At 36.8% G+C, this 15,737-nt stretch overlaps 1 long non-coding RNA gene across 1 annotated transcript in view; it reads left to right on the forward strand.

Annotated features, from left to right (window-relative positions):
• The first annotated feature begins 806 nt into the window (after positions 1-806).
• LOC130457446 (uncharacterized) overlaps positions 807-15,737 on the forward strand; it is a 119,273-nt gene continuing 104,342 nt past the window's right edge. Inside the window, exon 1 of the long non-coding RNA XR_008916671.1 lies at positions 807-2,618. This is a non-coding gene — a long non-coding RNA (uncharacterized LOC130457446). The remainder of the gene's footprint in view (positions 2,619-15,737) is intronic.

The raw sequence follows: 15,737 nt of genomic DNA on the forward strand, positions 1-15,737 counted from the left end.
ATTTTCAGAATCTATGAATTCGAGAGGTTGGACTCAATGAACTCCTCGATCTCTTTCACCTCTATCATTAGTGTATACATATGACCCAAAGGTCTTAGTATGGTTTTGTTTTAATAACTTATATATCTGTGACATTTATAAAACATGTTTAACTTTTGCAAATATTTTCCCATCTTGCTCCTGTTCAGACAAAAGGAATAGATTGCTGGTTACAATCAGTAAGAAGGAAGTTAATGTAGTTTCCTTTGTAGCAAGAGCATTCCTTCAGGAGGGAATAAGAGTCAGCAGCAGCTGAGTCACCCCAAATTGACTGTCGTGGGATGGACTTACATCACTGAGAGAGTCTTTCCAAAACGATTTAGGGGAATATACACAAGCATCAGACTGGGCTCTTATTTCTTCCATCTTTATGGCCAGGAGTCTACATTACTTCATTAGTGCATTCAATATGATATCATACTTCTAACAATCTGTGGATCCAGATGATTCCAGCATTCCCTGGGGTGGATGGAAGTATCTCAGTCAGCCTTGGCCTTGAGGTCTCAGATCACTTAAAAGGACTTTTAAAGCAGTTCCTCAGGCCAGAGAAGTAGCTGGCTATAAATCATGGATATACTTCTTCAGATGGAGCATCCTTAGGGACTATGTGGGTACAACTCTAGGACACATAACAGTCCCAGATGTTTCTGCTGTCTGCACAGCAGCAAAGAATATTTCTGAAGGAATTCTCCCTTCATTTTGGAAGAATATGTCATACGGAAAAAAATGTTTCCACCAAAGGACTGTGGAGAGGAGGGTAAGTACCAAGTATTGAGTATTGGGTAGTATTGAAGGACCAAGGCCCACTCCACTCTCAATGGCACCATTCATTTTTTTTCTTTTTTGCCAAAATATTAGCTGTCATCAAGGCATGACCTCAGTTTTGTGCTATGGAATTAGGGCATTCATATTCTCTAGGACTTTGCTACTTTCTCTATGATCACAGAACCTAAAGTAATCTACAGAAAGTGTCTCCTGACATTTTCAATTTTAGTTGCTGTCGATCAATCAGTAAGCCAATAAACATTTATTAAGTGCCTACTTTGGGCCCTGAGGCATTGTGCTGAGACAGGGCAGGGATACAAAGTGAAAGCAAAAAATGGTCCCTGACCTCTGGGAGTTAACACTTTGATGGAGGAAACAATATGAATGTATAAATAAGGAGGTATAACATCTATACAGAGTAAGTAGAAAATTAACTTTTAGAAAACTAAGGCAAGGACTGTGGAACCAGGAAATATTTCCTGCAAAAGGTAGTATTTAAGCTGAATCTTGAAGAGAGTCTGTGAGGTTGAGCTGAGGAAGAAATGCATTCCAGACATGGGGACACAGAGATAGAAAATGGAACATTGTATTTGAGGAATAACAAATATGTCAGTCTGATTGTAATATAAAATGCATGGAAAGGAATAATGTGTAAGAACCCTGGAAGATAAGCTAGGTCCAAGTGATGAAGAATTTTAAATGGCAGCTAGATGGCTTAGTGGATAGAACATCAGGCCTGGAGTTAGAAAGACTAATCCTTTTGAATTCAAATCCAACCTCAGACACTTTTGTGTCACCTCAGGCAAGTCATTTTACACTGTTTGCCTCAATTTTCTCATCTGAAAAATGATCTGGAAAAAGGCAAAAGGCAAATCACTCCAGTATCTGCCAAGGAAATCTCAATGGGGTCATAAATAGACTGATATGACTGAAAATTTGGACTCAACAACAGAAATGATAAACAGAGTTTGCATTTGATCATAGAGGTAGCAGGGGGTTTTGGATTTCACCCACCAAGAGTACTAAAGGGGGTTGGTTGGGGAGAGGAATATGAAATAGGGAGATACACATTTTTTAAACTGAAGGGATGGAAAAGCCAAATGAAGGGACTAAAAAGAAAAACCATCTGACTCTCTGATCTTTTAAAAACTTTATTAAAAGAAAAAAACCCACCAGAGTTCCCTAGCTGAAATGAACTAGTATCCCTGCTACTCTGAATCTTGTCAGATTCAAAGGTCCCTCCCAAGTACAGGGATTGGTCCTTATATAGACCAATCCCCGTACCTGGAAGTAGGTGGGGCATGGCCCCTCCCTAGCATGGGATTGGCCCAATTCAAGACCAATCCCATGCCAGGAAGTAGGGAGTGTGACTCCTCCCTAGCATGAGATTGGTCCATTCAAGACCAATCCCATGCTAGTAAGTAGAGACCGCTGAGGCACTGTGGGGTGCAGTTTCCTGGGCCACAACATTTTGAAACTCGCATTACCCTTACCCTTTCTCCTTAAATTGGTACTAAATATCATTTCCAAAATAGAAGAGTGGTAAGGGCTCGCTCATTGGGGTTAAGTGAATTGCCCGAGGTCACGCAATTATAAAATATCTGAGGCCAAATTTGAATGCAGGACCTCCTATCTCCAGGCTTGGTTCACTATCCATTGGACCACCCAGCTGCCCCCTTAATACACATTTTCACAAACTCACTTTGGCAACACCATGGAGGAATGTTTAGAGTAGAGAAATATTTAAGTCAAGAAGCCAGATTCAAAGACCATTGTGATTAACTCTTTGAAAGATGACAAGAGCCTGAACTTAGGTAAGTCAATAACTTTCATTTCAGAATACCCAATAGGTTGTTGGTGATTTGGGACTGGAGCTCAAAAGAGAGGCTGAGGTTGGATATAGAGACCTAAGAATCATCTGCATAAAGGTCACAATTGATCCCATGGGAGCTGATGTGATTACCAGGTGAGAGTATAAAGGGGGGGGGGGCGGAGAGAGCCAAGGACAGAGCCTTGGGGGACACCCATAAGGTCAATAATAAAGGAAAGATAAGATATAGAACTGGAAGGGACCTCAGAAGCCATGTAACCCAAAGCTTCAAACTCTTAATTTCCATTAGAGAAAATTAATATCAAAAGAGATTGAATAATCTTCTCAAGGTCACATAATTGTCAGCCTCAAAGTCAGGATTTAAATCTACATTCTCTGCTTCTAGAGCCTCACTTCTGTTTTGTTTTGGTTTTTGTTTGTTTATTTGTTTTCACTCTATGATGCTGCCCTCAACAGGCCTTAAAGGAAAAGATAGATTTCAATAAATAATTCCAAATTATGCAATGTCATTGAGAAGTTTGACTTTTTTCTTATAGATGACATTTTTATCAGAAAGGAACCATGTAGTCCAATTCTCTTATCTTAACAGATGAGGGGATTAAGTCTCAAAGAGATTACACAACTTTCCCAAAGCTACTCATGTAATAAATAGATGAGTCAGAATTTGAATTCAAGATTTCTGAATCACTTTTTATAATACACTAATAGACTGAATTTAACTCAGAAGTATGACTGTGTTGATTTTTGTCAATATATTGAGGATCTGTGATTTTATTAGTATGGAGACCCTCTCCTTGACCAAAGAACAGATCTTAATATATATCTTAATACAATGCTCACACATCAGAAAGGGTAAGGAACTCATTTGTGGACACACAACTAATAAAGTATATAAAGTTAAATTCAAGCACAGATCTTCCTAACTTCAAGTCCAGATGTTTAGCCACTATATCTTGATGTTTCTCTGAGAGTGCTGGCTGAGAATATGTGAAAGGCTCTGGTTCAGGAAAAAAAAAAAACAAAAAACTAGTCACAAATGAGTTAGATCATCTGTATGACCAAAGGATTTTCTCCTTGAACCGCAAAGAAAAGACAAAAAACTCTCTCCTAACAAAAGACTCTAAGTGGTACCCAAATGGTCAGTTGACAAGAATATAATTTCAATCAAGTAATCTGCTGTTTTGTCTATATGATGTAAAACCCTTCTTTTGGACTTTATTTTTCTGGTCTGAGTGACTAAACTGCCTTGTGATTGTAGTGACATACAGCCAGAGCCTTGTACCTTGTGGTCTGTGAAACCCAGACTTAAAGCGAAGCACGAGGTACAGCTGGCAACAGCAAATTGGCATTGGCATCTGTTTCACAAGACTTGAGTGACTCTCATGCCCCTGTCCTTTATGAATAAGGAGAATATTCTTAACTCCTAATAAAAAGCCCACTTGAACCCCCACACCATCTCAAGTATTATCTCATTCTCCCAGGGTATAGATGAATAAATCTGCAGTGATGGAAGGTGAGAGATGTCTGTATAAAAAGACAGAAGCCAAGAAATGCAGAGTTCAGCTTTTCCAAGGAAAGTTCATGTTCTCACAGTGTGTTGAGCAATTCCCATTGCTAATTACTGCCTGATTTAACATCTACCATAAGGATGGGTATTACAGCCAAGCTAACACCTTTTAAACTTCTAGATGGATGGAGTCTGGTACTTCCTGCTACATTACCTCACTACAGGCATTAATTTAAAAAGCAAATATAGTCCTTCTGCAAAGATGGAGTATAAAATCTAAGTCACTCAGTGTGCTTGGATTTAGGAGAGATGCAAGGATAGGATTCCTACCCTCTAGGAGTTTGCATCTAGCAGGGAGATGAACTGTGAATAGAAATATCTTTGATAGAAACTGGAATATGCTAGGTAAAAATTAAAATAATGGTAATAACTAATATAGAGTGATTGCTACGTGCCAGGTAATGTGCTAAAATCTTTACAGTTATTATCTCATTTGATCCTTATAACAACCCTTTAAGATAGGTGTTATTATTATTTCCATTTTACAGATGAGAAAACTGAGGAAGATAGAAGTTTCATGACTTGATTAGGGTCATATAGTAAGAGTTTGAAGCCTGATTTGAACCCAGGTCTTCCTGATTCCATGCCCAATATTCTATCTACTGTATCACCCAGTTGCACATAAGAGACAGTTTTATGGATTCAGATGATCCAAGAGAGAAGGTACATAGAAAGTACATGATGCTTTGGGAAATGTCAAGTCATCTGGTTTGGTTGGAGAATAGATTACATGAAATGGAATGATGAGAAGTAAGTCTGGAAAGATACATTGGAATTAAGTAGAGGCCTTGAATGCTGGTTAAGGATTTTGAACATCATTTAGTAGGCTAGTGGGAGACTTTTAAAGATTTTTGAGAGTGACAAGATTGGCAGGGTGAAACAAGAAAAAAGAGTTATGGCCATGGCGTCATAGGATCAAATTGCAAAAGCTGTGTGACATTGGGCAGATTTGGGCCTTGTTTCATCATCTACAGTATGAGAGAGTTAGACTTAGTCACCTCTAAGATTCCCTTCAGCTCTAAAGCAATGATCCTATGATCAGAGGTGTGAGTTGGGAAAGTTAATCACTCCAATGGAACAAGCCTTTAAAAAATGGTAGCAGGGATTATTAGTATTTGTGCCTGGACACTAGTCAACCACGTGGAGGAGAATAAACATAACTTATGCACCTAATCAACATTTAAGAATATTGGAAACTAGAAGAAGCTAAGATGGCTCAGTGATTGAGTGCCAGGCCAAGAGATGGAAAGTTCTAGCTTCAAATCTGGTCTCAGACACTTTTTAGCTGCGTGACCCTGGTCAAGTCACTTAACCTCATTTGCCTTAGTTCCATTTCTATAAAATAAACTGGAGAAGAAAAGGGCAAACAACTCTAGTGTCTTTGCCAAGAGAACCCAAAATGGGGTCATGAACAGTGAGACTGAATTGCCTGAACAACAACAATAAAAACACAACACTATCTGCAAAAGGTTGGAGTGGTAATTCAGGGGGTAGGCTACAGTTATCCCCTGCTGGTTCCTGAGAACCAAGAAAGTGATGGAAAAATGTTAATGTTGAAGATTGAACTTAAAAATTCCATGCTTTGCTGGAGAACTGATCGTTAAACATTTACCAGCATGCCCCTAGGTAAGATATTGGGTCAGGAAAATCAGAAGTCTATTGCAATAGAGAACAACAACCACCACAAAATAAAATGGAAACAAGTACATAGTTATCTTGCCAGCTATGGTGAAAGCATAGTATTTGACCCTGGTCTTCTGTTAACACATATTCACTCGTTATTATTTCCTAATCAGTAATTAAATGAACTTATTAAAATGATACTTGCAGTGCTGTAACTTTTGTTATGAGTCTATTTCTGGTCTTGGCCCTCCTCCTCCTCCTCCTTTTCCTCCTGCTCCGCCATATTTTGGAGTTTATTAGATCAATTCCAAGAAGTAAAATGAGTATAATTGGGGAAAGGAGCGAAGAGGCACACCTCAGTATATTCTCTGAAATATGTCCATAATAATTTGTTACAATGATCCAAATTTTTAAAACCTTTTTGGGCAGCTTCACATATCACATTTAACTTGAAGTTTCTTGAGTAATTTGATATAAAAAATTAGCAAGTACTTGAGGCTGGAAAGCATATTTTTATCCCAGTATTATCATAACTACACTTGAATATAATTTTTTCCTCCAAAAATCTATTAACATTTTCCCTTGGACTGAAATGTATAATGTGACAGTACATGTCTGTCTATACATGTGTATATATTATAATGTATATTATGAATACAGATGATATTATATTGTATAATGTGTGCAAATCTATATATACGCATACTTGATTTGACAGGATTCACTGGTGCAGGCAGTTCCCAGTGAGGAAATCCCTCTACCAAATCAGAGGGCATTTCTCTGCAATTCATGGAAAATTGCCTGGAGACAGCAAGAGGGATACTGAATTGCCCAGGATTCAAGGTCCAGAAGCTGACCTTGAATTTGTCCTTCCTGATTCCTGACCCAACATGCCATGCTGTTTCATGCAGGCCCATATACATGTAAACACACACAGAGGCATACATGTGTTTTGTGAGAATCTAACATAGATCTGTATCCCTCTTTATTTTTTAAAATAAAGTTTCATTTTGAATTTGAAAATCCATTTCGACCTCACCCTCAACCTTTGATTGGCATCCTGGAAGACACTTGCCTCTTGTCCCCCATGACTCCTGGTGTCCAGAAGATTGGCCTCTGACCCAGACTGAGGTCAAGTCTGTCCAGTCAGGGAGACCCAGAAAAAGTGATGTCATAGGGTTGTAAGTTACGGAAGGAAACCCATGTGTCTTTTCTGGCTTTGCAGAGGGAGTGAACAGAGATGCAAAGTGAGCAGGGAGCTCTGGCCATGTAACTAAGTCTGTGCCTTTTCTTTTTCTGAACCACTTTTCACTATGTAATAAATAATTATAAATTAACTTACCATCTCCAGAGAATTTTAATTATAATAATCTGTACATAAAACACATGTACATAAATATGTATTTGTTCAGTTATTTTTTCTGTTGTGCCCAATTCTTCATGATTCCATTTGAGGTTTTCTTGGCAGAGATACTGAAGTGGTTTGCCATTTCATCCACTGGCTCATTTTACAGCTGAGGAAACCATGTCAAATAGAGTTAAGAGACTAGCTCAGGGTCATACAACTAGCAAATTTTTTAGGTCAGATTTGAACTCAAGCCTTCCTGACTCCAATACCAAGAATTCTATCCATTATATCACCTCACTGCCCCCATAAATGTGTGTATATTTATATGCATATAATGTATACACATACAGTATATGTATTATATTACATTTTCCATTATAATGCTACATTTCATTTGATACCTCTTAATTAAATTTACACATGGAAGAGAATTCATATATACATATGGCTCTGAAATATATATAACTTCATATTTATACATTTATAAATATAGATGATTTAAATATTTTGGTGCCAAACTGAATATAATATTACAATGAGAAATATGGTATGACCTTAATTCCATTCTAATATCATAATATTAGAGTTTTTCTTATGTTGCTTACATGCTCTGGATCACTTAGCCAGCAAATATTTATTGAGAATTTATGTGCCCAGTACTGTGCCAGTGTCTGTAGGGCATCTGGAGAAAGCAAAAACCAAACTTCCTTTCCATAGCCCTACTCCATTTGTCAGCCCTCTTTTTCTCATATATCTTCAATCTTCTCTGATTTATGGCTTCCTTATCTTCTTCCTGCAAAGACACTCAAGATCTCCTCATTTTATTTTTTCTAAACCAATTACCTTGGAACAGTATCGCCACACCAAGTTATCATTTTCCCCTTTACTCTTCCTCCATGTCCAAACTTCTTGTCTATAATTATTGTCTCCATTTCCTTGCCTTCCATTCAATTCTGAACTCTTAGTGATATGACTTACCTACTCACCACTCTGCTGAGATTTTTATTTCCAAAATTTCTAAAGACAAAATGCCTTTTTAAAATGAGTTCAGTGGGTTTTTTCTTGCTATCTTTTCTTTTCCTCACCATCTCTGATGCAGCATTTGACACTAATAACACCAACCTCTCTTCCCTTCCATTCTATCTCCCTCTAGGTCTCATCTGTAAAATTCAGGGAATGGAGATGAACAAATGAAATCTAAGGTCTTTGCAGCTATAAATCTCTGATCCTATGATTCCTGGCTTCTGATACAGCACGCTCATGGTTCATCCATTATGTCTGAAAGCTTCTTTGTCTCCTTCACTGGCTCCTCATCCTCTTCTAGCCCTTGAAACACCGGTGTCTAACAACTTTGTCTTTATCATACTTTTCTTTCCTTTCCTTTCCTTTGGTGGCTTCATCTAGAACCATGGCAAGATGAAACTAATTTCCAGCTTTCCTCCAGCACTTATTTTGTGCCAAGCTTAATAAATGCTTATTGATTGGTTGGAAATAAGTGCTTTTCCCATATAAGGAAGAAAGCGATGATGTAAGCACTGTGGCTGTTAGGGGAATAATGTATTCTCTAGAATTATGTTTGTATGACAATTTCCTATAAATTTGAAGCTAAAAGGAACCTTTTAGAGAGTCCATCTTGTCCAGGGCCTTCATTTTTTAAGCACTTATGTGCCAAGTGGGCAACTAGATAGCTTGGTTGTTAGAATTCTGTGTCTGCAGTCAGAAATCTTAGGTCAAGTTCAGTCTCAAAATGCACTAGCTGTGTGACTCTGGGCAAGTCATTTAACCTTGTTTGCTTCAGTTTCTTCAACTATAAAATTAGCTGGTGAAGAAAATGGCAAATACTCCAGTCTCTTTACCAAGAAAACCCCAAATAACATTATAAAATATCAGATATAACTGAAATGCCCAGACAACAACATTGTGCTAGGCATTCTGTATGCACCACGGTTGTAAAAAGTAGCAAAAGACAATCAGTCTTTGCCCTCAAGGTTTTTACAGTTTAATGGAGGAAACAACATGCAAAAAAAAAAAAAAACGTACAAAGCAAACTGTACACTGAATATATAAGAACTAACAGAGGGAAGGCACAAGAATTAAGAAGGCTAGGTAGAATTTGACAAAGGTAGAAGGTAGGATTTGAGTCAAGACTTAAAGGAAGCTAGGGAGGCCAGTATTAGAGCAGAGGAGTGAGAGAATTCCAGGTATGGAAAGAAGGGACAGCCAAGAAATTGAGTATGTTTGTTTGAGGAATGGCCAGGAGGCCAGTGTCACTGGGTAGAAGAGTACATTTTGGGGAGTTAAGTGTGAGAAGACTGGAAAGGCTATCAATCAATAAGTATTTATTAACTACTTCCTACATGCCAAGTACTATATTTAGCACTGAGGACAGACACGAAGTCATCTGTTGTCATTTGCTATTTGTGGCATTATTCCTAAGATCCTTTCCAGCTCCAATATTTTTTTTTGGTTAAAAACCCTTACCTTCTACTTTAAAATCAATACTCAGTCTGGATTCCAAAGCAGAAGAGTAGTAAGGGCTAGGCAATTGGGGTTAGGTGATTTCCCCAGGGTCACACAGTTAGGAAATATTTGAGGTCAAATTTGAATTCAGGATTTGACTGTCTCCAGACTTGATTTGATCCAATAAGCCACCTAGTTGTACCTCCAATGTGGTGGTGGTGGCTTGAACTCTGCCTTGTAATGATGACTGCTGATCTCCACATTGAATTTCTTTACGATTCATCTTTCACTTTGGGATTTTTCCTCTTTAATATGTAGTTACCACTATAATATTGCATATTTTAGCTATTTGTCCTATAGTATCCTGTCTCCTGTTAGACTACAGATTCACTGATGGCATTTTATAGATTACTTTTGCAGCTTCGAGAACTTAATAATGGGATAATAGATTTGGAACTAGAAGGGATCCTAGAGACCTAGTCCAACTCTCTAATTTTACAAGTGAGAAAAATGAACACAGAGAGTTGAGACTTCGAAGAATACACAGGTATTAAGTGAATAAGCCTGGAATTTGAACCCACTGTCTTATAACAAATTCTTTGAATTTTTAATTCTTCTGTAACATAGCAATTCAAATCCTGTAATTATTTCTTACAATATTGCAGCCAAGTCATGTGCCCCACAGATATGTGTCAGTAGTTTAGTGACGCTGTTACCTATTGGTTTGTGGATACTCTGGAAGCCTCTAAAGAAGTCATCGGTTCTCCTTCTGACATGTCTCCTATCAAAGCCTTATCTGTATAGCTTGGTTGCAGCAAATACTGTTTCCTTCTTGTCTACATACTAAAAACTTTCTTGCCATTGAATATTCCTTTCAGTTTCTAATGATGTAGGTGAAATTTCAAGAAACTGAATGTAACATCTGTAACAGGTCCAAGTCTCATAACTATAAAGATTAGATACCACATAGACCTTTGTTTGGTCTTGAAACCAATTACATACTGACACTTTTTAATTTGCCAAGATCTTTCAATATTCTGTGGCTTTTTGTTTATTTTTCCCTCTATCATAAAGCTCTTGGATCACTGAATTTTTGAGTTAAGGCAAGAAGCTACAGGCCATTTCATTTACTACCCATGATGAAACAAAAGCCTAGTGATTTTACCAAGAACCATATTGCTTCTTCAGGAAGATGGAAGAGTAGGATGGAAATTACCCCTATTCCTTTCCTTTCCTTTCCTTTCCTTTCCTTTCCTTTCCTTTCCTTTCCTTTCCTTTCCTTTCCTTTCCTTTCCTTTCCTTTCCTTTCCTTTCCTTTCCTTTCCTTTCCTTTCCTTTCCTTTCCTTTCCTTTCCTTTCCTTTCCTTTTCTTTCCTTTCCTTTCCTTTTCTTTCCTTCCCTTCCCTTCCCTTTTCTTCCCTTCCCTTCCCTTCCCTTCCCTTCCCTTCCCTTCCCTTCCCTTTCCTTCCCTTCCCTTCTCTTTCCTTCCCTTCCCTTCCCTTTTCTTTCCTTCCCTTCCCTTCCCTTCCCTTCCCTCCCCTTCCCTTCCCTCCCCTTCCCTTCCCTCCCCTTCCCTTCCCTTCCCTCCTTCCCTCCTTCCCTCCTTCCCTCCTTCCCTCCCTCCCTCCCTCCCTCCCTCCCTCCCTCCTTCCTTCCTTCCTTCCTTCCTTCCTTCCTTCCTTCCTTCCTTCCTTCCTTCCTTCCTTCCTTCCTTCCTTCCTTCCTTCCTTCTTCTTTCTTTCTTTCTTTCTTTCTTTCTTTCTTTCTTTCTTTCTTTCTTTCTTTCTTTCTTTTCTTTCTTTCTTTCTTTCTTTCTTTCTTTCTTTCTTTCTTTCTTTCTTTCTTTCTTTCTTTCTTTCTTTCTTTCTTTCTTTCTTTCTTTCTGTTTTAAAATTCAACTTATCAAGTTCAGTGACAGATATATTTTGAAATTACAAATGAAACCTCCAACCTTCCTCCCCTAAGGGTATTTTTCTGGTGAAATTTAATATATAACTTCAGTTTTCGTCCAACTTAAAGCTCTGGGTTGAATTTGTATGATGCTCTGCAAATCATCTTCAGTGTTGATTTTCAGGCTTACTTGGGAGTTGATTATTGGGCTTCAAGATTGACAACTCAGAATTATTGAGCACTCAGTCAGTTTGTCCATATAATCCACCATACCCTCATATGGCCAAGACATAAATGAACCCTATTAACATTCAGCTGGCAAATATTTAACTAAATAAATAAAAAATATAATAAACATAGATGATGTCAATATGTAGTTTTCTAAATGATATGTTTTAGCATGTCTTGTTTCTGTTTGAGTTTGACACTACACTGATCAAGACAAAGATCCCTTGTCTTCTTTCATCTCCAGATTTTTCTTCCATTTTAGTCATTCTATGCATTTCTTTAAACTTATTGAAATTAGTGTTACTTATATTTACATTTTTTCTTTCCTTTTTATGGATTTTTGTTTTTGCTATTATTTTCAAGCCATTAATTAATTATATTCTTATGTCACAACTGGATTAAGAAAAGTACCTGTTGAACTGAAGTCTTTTTTTTACCTTTCCCTTTTTTCCTTTCCCCATTCTCTTTTCTCTTCCTTTTCTTCTCTTCCTCCTCCCCTTCTCTTCCTCCTTCCTTTCTCCCTTTCCCTTCTCTATTTCCCTTCCCTTTATCATTTCCCTAGGTCTCCCAAGTGAGAAATGTAGCACTGTTGAATGATATGGGAGCTATGACATGTTCTATTTCTCTTCTAGGCCAGTTTAACCTTCCTTAGGCAGTTTAGTGGAAAAAGAAGCAGAAGAAGAGCCAAGATTGAGACTTAATAGCAGCAAAAAATGAAACTGCTCTGACTATCCTTCCAAAGCAATATTTAAAAGGTACTTCAAAATGACAGGAATCAAAATCCAACAGCAAGGCATAGTCAGGGGGCTCTCCCACTGAACAAAACTTGAAAGGTAAGAGAGAGTCGATTTTCATGGAATAAGGGGGACTCAGAAGTAAAACTGCACACAGAGAAGTGAGTGCTGACTGACCCCCCCCCCCCCAATCTGCCTTGACAAATTCAAGACCTGGGCATAGGCCAACTTCAGGATCCCAGGATCTAGACTACATCAACAAAAGTGCTCCTCAGACCCCTTTACCAGGCCCTAGCACCAGCACACAGTGATGTGTAGAAGTTCATAGCAATGAGTCCTTTCAAGTCCCTTTTTCTGTACAGAAGACCTAACCCCTGGGCAAAATACCTCACAGTACCAAACTCTGAAAACCAGCAGAGGTGGTGGAATCAATAAGCAGCTTGCAGAATTCCCAATCCACAGGCAAAATAAATAAATAAAAAGGCTGAAAAAATGAGCCATCAACAGGAAAAAAACACTTAACCTTCAAAATTTCTATGGGGTGGGAAGTTCAGGTAGTGTGGGACAAAAAGGAAAGAGTAGAACCCATAGGGGATAGTGAGATCCAAGCAGCTATAAGCAAAACTTTAAAAAAAAAGAATTTGTCTCAAACTCTAGAAGTACTCAAAAAGGAATTAAAAAATTAAATAAGACAAGTTGAAGAAAAATGGGAAGAAAATGGGGAAAAGAAATGAAAGTGGGGACAATGGGGTGACTCAGTGGATTGAGAACCAGGCCTAGAGATGGGAATTTGTAGGTTCAAATCTGACTTCAGATACTTCCTAGCTATGTGACCCTAGGCAAGTCATTTAACATCCTTTGCCTAGCCCTTATTTCTCTTCTGCCTGGAAACCAATTTACATTATATTGATTCTAAGATAGAAAATAAGGGTTTAAAAATGAAAGTAATGCAAAAAAAAAGAAAATAGTTTAAAAAGTAAAATTGGTCAACTGGAAAAAGAGGTACAAAAATCCAATAAAGAAAACAGTTTCAAAAAAACAAAACCAGTATTCACCTAACTGGAAAAAGAAGCAAAAATATCCAATGAAGAAAAGAACTCCATGAAAAGTAGAATGGACCAAATAGAAAAGGGGATCAAAAGGTTATGGAAGAAATTCATTATTTAAAAATTAGAATTGAACAAATAGCAGCTATGAGGATGGTGATGGGTAATACTTAAACCTCACTCTCATTGAAATTGACTCAAAGAGGGAAGAACAGCCAGCTTTAGTGGGTTATAGAACCTCATCTCACCCTATAGAGAAGTAGGAGGGGAATAAGAACGGTAGTGGTTGGAAGGGTAGTAATATAATGGATTCACGAGTGAATTCTATTTTAAAGAATCATTCATCCAAATTTAAAGAATGAATAATCCAAATATTCTAAAAATTATTTGGCACAATAAGCAAAGAAGGAATCCTACCAAATTCTTTTTATGACACAAATATGGTACTGATACCTCAGCCAGGAAAACCAAAAATAGGGAAAGAAAATTACAGACCAATTTCCTTAATGAACATTGATGAAAAAAATCTTAAATAAAACACTAGCAAAGAGATTACGGCAATATATCACAAGGAACATTTGCTATGGCCAGGTGGGATTTATACTAGGAATTCAAAGCTGATCTAATATTATAAAAACTATCAGCATATGATTCATCTCAGATGCAGAAAAAGCCTTTGGCAAATACAACATCCATTTAAAAACAGTAGAAAGAATAGGAATAAAAGGACCTTTCCTTAAAATAATAAGTAGTATTTATTTAAAACCATCAGCGAGTATCATCTGCAATTGGAATAAGTTAGAAGTCTTCCCAATAAGATCAGAAGTGAAGCAAGATTACCCATTATCATCACTATTATTTAACATTGTACTAGAAATGCTAATTTTATCAATTAGAGAAGAAAAAGAAATTGAAGGAATTAAAGTAGTTAATAAGAATACTAAACTATCACTCTTTGCAGATGATAAGATTGTATTATTAAAGAATCTTAGAAAATCACCTAAGAAACTGATTTAATTAATTAATAACATTAGCTAAGTGCAAGATCCAAAATAAATCCACATAAATTATCAGCATTTCTCTATTTTTCCAACAAAACTCAGCAGCAAGAATTAAAAAAGAGAAATTCCATTTAAAATCACCCTAGACAATATAAAATACTTGGGGATCTATTTGCCAAGACAAACACAGGAATTATATGGATACAATTACAAAACACTTTTCACACAAAGTTAGATCTAAACAAATGGCAAAACATTAATTGCTCATGGGTAGGCTGAGATAATATAACAAAAATGACAATCCTACCTAAATTAATTTACTTTTTCAGTGCCATACCAATTAAGCTACCAAAAAAACTTTTCTAGAACTAGGAAAATAATAACAAAATTCATCTGGAGGAACAAAAGGTCAAGAATATAAAGGGAACTAATAAAAAAAAAGGTGAAGGATGGTGGCCTAAGCAGTACCAGATCTTAAATTGTATTATAAAGCAGTAATTATCAAAACAATCTGGTACTGGCTAAGAAATAGAAGGGTGGATCAATGGAAAAGACATGGGGAAAATGACCTCAGCTATCTAGTGTTTGATAAACCCAAAGATCCCAGCTTTGGGGATAAGAACTATTTGACAAAAACTACTGGGAAAATTGGAAAACAGTATGCTAAAAATTAGGTTTAAATCAATATCTCACACTCTATACCAAACAAGATGTCAAAATGGGTATATGACTTAAATATAAAGAGAGATATTATAAGTAAATTAGGTGGACATAGAATAGTTTACCTGTCAGATATATGGAGAAGGGAAGAATTTATGACCAAATAGGAAACAGAGAACATCGGAAGATATAAAAAGATATATCGTAAAATATAAAATGAATAATTTTGATTTTATTAAATTTAAAATTCTTTGTACAAACAAAACCAAAGCAACCAAGATTAGAAGGGAAATAAGAAACTGAGAAATTTTTATAGCAAATTTCTCTGATAAAAGTCTCATTTCTCATACACATAAAGAATTAAGTGATATATATATATGTATGTACACATACACACACACATATATATATTTAAAAGAAAGTTATTCCCCAAATGACAAATGGTCAAAATATATTAATAGGCAGTTGTCAGATGAAGAAATAAAAGCTATAATAATCATATGAAATAATCATATGAAAACATGTTCTAAAGCCTTCTTGATTAG

Source organism: Monodelphis domestica, chromosome 2 (genome assembly GCF_027887165.1).
Source record: "Monodelphis domestica isolate mMonDom1 chromosome 2, mMonDom1.pri, whole genome shotgun sequence".
Lineage (NCBI taxonomy): Eukaryota > Metazoa > Chordata > Mammalia > Didelphimorphia > Didelphidae > Monodelphis > Monodelphis domestica.